General features: G+C 41.3%; 1 long non-coding RNA gene across 1 annotated transcript; it reads right to left on the reverse strand.

The window, feature by feature from the left end:
* Positions 1–3456: 3456 nt before the first annotated feature.
* On the reverse strand, positions 3457–6023 carry LOC114005586 (uncharacterized). The gene is made up of 2 exons (XR_003547423.1): positions 5222–6023; positions 3457–3685 (listed from the first exon to the last, which is right to left on the reverse strand). It is a non-coding gene; the product is annotated as an uncharacterized LOC114005586 (long non-coding RNA).
* Positions 6024–6363: the final 340 nt, after the last annotated feature.

Below are 6363 nucleotides of genomic sequence, written 5' to 3' on the forward strand. Positions count from 1 at the left end.
GAGTGGTGGTTAAGGCATTATGCTAACTGCTGGTCCCCCAATTTTTTTTTAAAATAAAGATTTGGGGCCAGCCAATGGCATGGTGGTTAAGGCAGCTGAATTCCACATGATTGGCTGCACAGTTCAAGTCCCAAACCTGGCAGCTTGAGTAACATATTAGGTTTGTGTGCATACATGCCCAAAATCCTGAAAGAAGGGAGGAATGGAGGAGAAGGAATTGCAATGTGACCATTCCCCCACAGCTGGTACTTTCTGACTGCCCTCACACCTCTCTCTCTCTAGTGATTACACATGCTTCTGAAAAAGAAAAATTATTTGGGGCCTAATGGCTAAAAGAAGTATATTCCACATGGCCAGCTGCAGTTTTAATACTGATCCTGGCAGCTTGAAAAACATGTGAAGTGTGCATGCATGTATGTCCAAAATTCTGATGGAAAGGAGAAATGGAGTAAAGAAATTGAGACATGACCACAGTCCATTGGGGGGTGGTGCTCTCTCTTTCTGACAAAAGCACATACCCTCAATAAGTGGCAATAATTACAACACAAAAAGTAGACTTGTGGAGCCAGGTCGTGGCACAATGGTAATGAAACGACACATGTGGGAAAGATTCCTTGGGACTTTCCTGGGCATGCTAGATTCATGCTGAGATCCAGGCCAGCTGAGAATGGTAGTGGACTGCAGGATAGAGACCTTGTTGATCATTTTGCTTTCTCATGGAAGAAATAAATACACTTTAAAATAAGATTTCCTACTGTGAGGAAATTTAAAAAGTTTTAAAATTAGGGTGCTAAAGCAATCTGAAAAGCATTGTAATTTAGGATACGCCTAGTTCTTACCAAGGTTAACCACTTAGAAAGCAATACTTAGATGATCAGGTTAGGGAGAAAAAAAAATCTCATTACTTTATTATGCCCTTTATTTCTTCCATCACAATGGAAGTATTGCTATTTGTGAACAGTACAGAAATAAAGGGCATACATATTTAATACTGGAAGTAACTCTCTGTATTAATCTGTTATTAAATTGCCAATAGAAATACCCAATTGTGGGTGAATTATAAATAAAGAGAGGTTTATTGACTTATAATTCAAGTGGCTGAGAAGTCCAAAGGCATTACAAAATGGCAGAAGGCACAATTTTGAGAATGAAGTGTGGTCTATATTCAGGTGGCTCTACCTGCCTACTTCTTACAAACAAACCAGAACTCAATCATGTTGGAGAATATCAGATTACCATCTGCTAAAACCAAATTACAAAATCTTTGGAAGAAAAACCCTTATCCACACCATAACACCATCCAGCCTTATTAGCACATAATGGATTTCAAAACCTCACATTTGCCTGAGGGATAACTTAGCTAAAAACTGAAGGGAGTAAAATACCCATTTGATACATTTCAATGTAGGACAAGGAAGAACTATGAGGGATGAATGGGAGATAAAGAGATGGTTATGAATGCAAGATTTTAAAAAATGGCCAGTGAAAAGGAAGAAGTTAGGGTGAAAGAAGAAAACTAATGGTAAGTGAGGATTTTATTTCTTTTTGAAGTTTATTTCTTCCTTTCATGAGAGAGCAAATAAAAGCAAGCAACAGAGAAAGAGTCACCCACAAAAGGGTCCCCATACCATGACCTATTCCCAGTTTCTGCCAGCCCTGGATTATGGACACACCTGACATGCTTGGGAAGGGCTCTAGACATGAACCCAAAAACCTTTCCATGTGGATCAACCTCACGAGATTGTGCTATTGCCATACCACTGTCCAACCCTAGTTTCCTATTTTTAGAAGTCCAACCCTAGTTTCCTACTTTTAGAAATACATCTTTAATTAAAAAAATAAAGAGGGCAAAGATTCTTCTTATAAAATCTGAAGCATTACAGATAAAGCTAAAGTCTCCTTTAATCACTAGGCTCAATATCTGTCCTAGTAGCAATTTAACATTTATCTTTCTTGTCTTTCTGTATGCACATACATATATCCATGCACATCCTTATCTGCATCTAACCTTTTCCATTCAATGGTCTTTTTTTAAGAGTGAGTGATTTTTTATTTAACTTTCTTTATTTATTTTAATTTGACCAGAGTGAGAGAAAGAGAGAGAGAAAGAGGAAAAGGCAAAATGAGAAATCAAGCTGCCAGGTCCAGGACTTGAACTGTGGTCAGCCATGTGGGAATCCAATGCCCTTAATCACCATGCCATTTGTTGGTCCCAGTCTTTAAGAGAATGATGGCACAATACAGATACAACTGTTATAAACATTTAAGTTATTTCCAATTTTACTATTATCAGCAATGCCACAGATGAACTGTTTTTCTAGGGCGGATACCAAGAGTGGCACTGCTGGGTCATAGGGTATGGGATATTTAAAAATTCCATAGATATTGGCAAATTGCCCTTCAAGATAGCTGTTATCAGTTGGTCCTCCTACCAGCAGTGTTTTAGTTTCTGGGGTTTAAAAAAAAAACAAACATTTTAATGTTTGATTAAAGGTTCACAGCAGAAATGCATAGATGCCTTAAAAATGACTTAACATTTATATACTTAGAATAGACAAGGTACTAGATAGAGAGTAACTAGATTTCTGAGGAAATATTAGGGGATAAAGTTTAGAGTATGAGCGAAATCATTAGTCCTAGATGGTTTTTCTTCGTTATTTTTTTGTCCTGGGTATATGAAATAGAAGGCAAAGTAGAAAAACTGTCACAAGAGGACTAAAGAATGTGGATACATTTAAAAATAGGTTATATAGAAACAAATGAGAAAGCAGGTGACAAGGACGGTGTTTCTCAAAGCCTGTTTCAGCAATTCTAATTCCATAAGAACACCAGAGGGGGAGAAAATGTTTTATGGTCAGAAAGTTTGGTTAAGTCCTGCATTTTTTGAAGAACCATTTATTTATTTGTTATTATTGTTTAATTCACCAGAGAGAGGAATGCAATCCGTCGGGTCCTGAACTTGAACGGTAGTTACCCACAGGGGAATCCAGCACCTTAACTACCATGCCATCTGCTGGCCTCTAACTCTTTCATAACTCCCTTTTACATGTCAACATATTTAAAGGCTCTGAAACAGACTTGGAGTAAATAAAGGTATTTAACAGTATTTTTGAGAATATGAAGGAATCTTCAAAAAGTTCATAGAAAACATGCATCATGGGAACCAGCAGTTAGCGTGAGGGCTATGTCGCTGGAATCCCACGTAGTTGACCGTGGTTCGCGTCCCAGACCTGGTGGCTTAAAACTCACGCCCGGCGTGTGTGCGTGTGTGTCCAAGATCCTGAGAGGAGAATGGAAGAGAAGGGACTGCGGCGTGGCCATCCCCCCTGGGGGGTGATTTCTTGCTTTCTGTCTCTAAGTCTCTGTCTGTCTGGCGAGCGCACGCGCCCTATAGTGAAAACGTCTCCAAAAAAAAAAAAAAAAAGAAAGAAAACATGCACCATGAAAAAACTGCACAAATTTTAAATTTTACTTGCACCAGAACAAACTTGTACTTTAATTGAATTTTCCATGAATTACTTGAAGTAGCCTCATATATATTCATTTAATAAATGGTGGGATGGGGCCAGCAGATGGCATAGCTGTTACATCGCAGACTCCCTCATAGCCGATCATGGTTTGCGTAGCAGACCGGTAGCTTGAAATTCACACTGGGCACGTGTACGTGCCTGTTGTGTCCAAGATCCTGGGAAGAGAATGGAGGAGAAAGGGATTGTAGTGTGACTATCCCCCCTGGGGGGTAATTTCTCGCACTCTCCCTCTGTCTTAGTCTCTCAGTTCTCCCCAGAGAAGGCACAGGCCACAAAGCAAAAACCTCTTATTGGTGATACAGTGGTAAACTGTGACACTTCTGTGAGGTTGGCCAACAATGGAAGAACATCTTGTCTGATGACCTGAGTACACCAGGCCCATGATTTGTGTCTGACTGAGGGTGGGGGTAGAATTGTGGCATTAGGACCCTGTGGGGTGCTGTCTCTATTTCTCTTGCAATGGAGTAAGTAAATAAACTGAGGGAAAGAAAGCAAAATATGTAATAGAAAGAGCACAGGTTTTGTAATGAGAGGTCTTGAGTTTAAGTCCTGGCTTTGTATTTAGTATATTCATGCATTCAAAACTAATAACCCATTTTCTTCTTCTTTGTGCTTTAGAGTTCTTAGGAGGCTCTACATATTTTTTTTTTCTAAAGGAAATCAGAATGATATTACTTGACTTTTTTTTTTTTTAAGAGGTTTTTGCTATAGGGTGTGTGTACTCCCCAGAGAGAGAGACAGAGAGACAGAAAGTGAGAAATTACTCCCAGGGCTGATGGTCACACCACAATCTTTTCTCCTCTCAGGATCTTGGGCAATAACGCACACGGGCCGGTGTGAATTTAAGACACCGGTCCAGGACTCGAACTGTGGTAGACTACATGGGAGTCCAGCGACATAGCCATCACGCTAACTGCTGGTCCCGATATTACTTGACTTTTTAAAGCCATGTAATAACTTCCAATTACTCTCAAGAAAAAGTCCAATCCTTTAACATGGCCTTAGAAGAACTTTTGTGGACTCTCTTTAATTTTCCACTTTCACTATTCTCAACAATCTAAAGTCTTTTTCATCCCAAGGCCTTCTGTGCAAGCTTTTCCTTTGCCTACAATGCTCTTCCCCATACACTACTACTAGCAACAATACTGCTAATAGCAATAGTTATGACCTACTGAATTCTTGCTAAGCACAGAACATTTAATAAACATGAATAGTTTATGAAGTAGGTACTATTCTTATTCTAGATGTACAGACAAGGTACAGCCAAGTGAAGTTATTTATGCCCAGTAGCACAGCTGTTAGGTATAGGCACTGGGTTTCAAATTCATATCTGTCAGAATTCAATGATGTTCTGAATTCCTGCTATTACTCTATCAACTTCCTCCAGGAAGTCTAATCTTTAATATCCTCTCAGGGACAACATGATAGGGAATGAACGAAAGTCAATGATCGCCTGTTTACTTTATACCTCCCCAGTCAGAGGACAAATAAGACAACTGAACCCAGGTAAGATTGTATCCTGTTTGCTTTTGCTTCCCCAGATCCTAGCTCAGTTCCTGATACCCGTAATAGGCGTTAATAAATATTTGTTGAAGAATCAAATAAGTGAAAAATGCTTTAAAACAGAAAGACAGAATACACTGTTACTATTATTATTTTTGAATGCAGCTAAGGAATGTCACCAGGCTTACCAGTGTGTGATCTATGGAATCCACCTTTTCCCCCTTTTTGCAGGGTGGTACTTTTGCATATATCCGTTCTTCTGTGACTCCGTCTATTCCTTAAATACTGCCAACAAACATTCCCTCCCCCCCTTTCACAATAATCTGCCTCTTGTGAAAATCTTTTGAAGAGAAAAAACTAAAAAACTAAAATGTTAAAATTAACTTTTTCATCATAATAATTCTTTTTAAAAATATAGTAAAGCAAAACATCTGAGATCGCTGAGGGAAAAACTATTTTTTAAAAATGAATTTTAAAACGAAATTAGGCCTATCGGATAAATGAAACCTTCCGGTGCTGCCTAGGCAGTATTGCCCCAGATGGCATCTTAATTTTCATAATAGTGTACCAAGGGCCTTCAGTAATATAAATACAGAGAAAACAGGTGCCGCACTGAGCAGGGGGTTTGTCAAAAATCAACCTTCTTTGGCTCCAGTTTTTGACAAAGAGCCCAGAAGGTAGGGTAATCGGTCCTTTAGGTCTCACCACCTTCTAGGGGAAGGAAAACGAGGAGAGGAGTGAAAAAGGGGGACTGGGAGAGAAAATGTGGAAAACAGAATCAAACTACTCCTCAGGTAGAGCGATGGGGCTCGGGCAGCGTCCTCAGCGCGACCCCTCCAAACGACCCGTTAGGTTCTGTCAATTTTGTCTTTTCAATGAAAAAAATGACATCTGGCTTTCTAAGTAAGCGAATACAAGAAAAAGGAAGGAATTCTGTCTCGTGAGAACTTCGGCGCCGGGTCGGCGTCCAGGAACGCCACCGAGGACCGCCAGGCCCCGGCTCGGGGCCCGACACCCCCCCCGAGGCCCGCCAGTCCAACCGCTGCCGGCTCTCGGATGCCCCCGGGGGCCCGACGCCCAGCCGGGCTTCCCCTCGCGCTCCCGCTACCCACAAGCCACCGCGCGTCGGCGCGCACGCGCAACGGCGGCGGCCGTCTCAGGAAGAGGAAAATGGAATAAACAAGTCGGAGGAACCAGAGCGCGAGAGAGCGAGTGGAGGCAGAATTTAAAAATAAGCCGTCCCCTCCACCCTCCCCAGCCGCTCGCCGCAGCCGTTCCCTCTTCTCTTGCCCGCGTCCTCGAGGTCCCTGTCTGCGCCCGCGCGCCCACC

This window comes from Tupaia chinensis, unplaced genomic scaffold (genome assembly GCF_000334495.1).
Source record: "Tupaia chinensis unplaced genomic scaffold, TupChi_1.0 Scaffold144045_1, whole genome shotgun sequence".
In the NCBI taxonomy this organism is placed as follows: domain Eukaryota; kingdom Metazoa; phylum Chordata; class Mammalia; order Scandentia; family Tupaiidae; genus Tupaia; species Tupaia belangeri.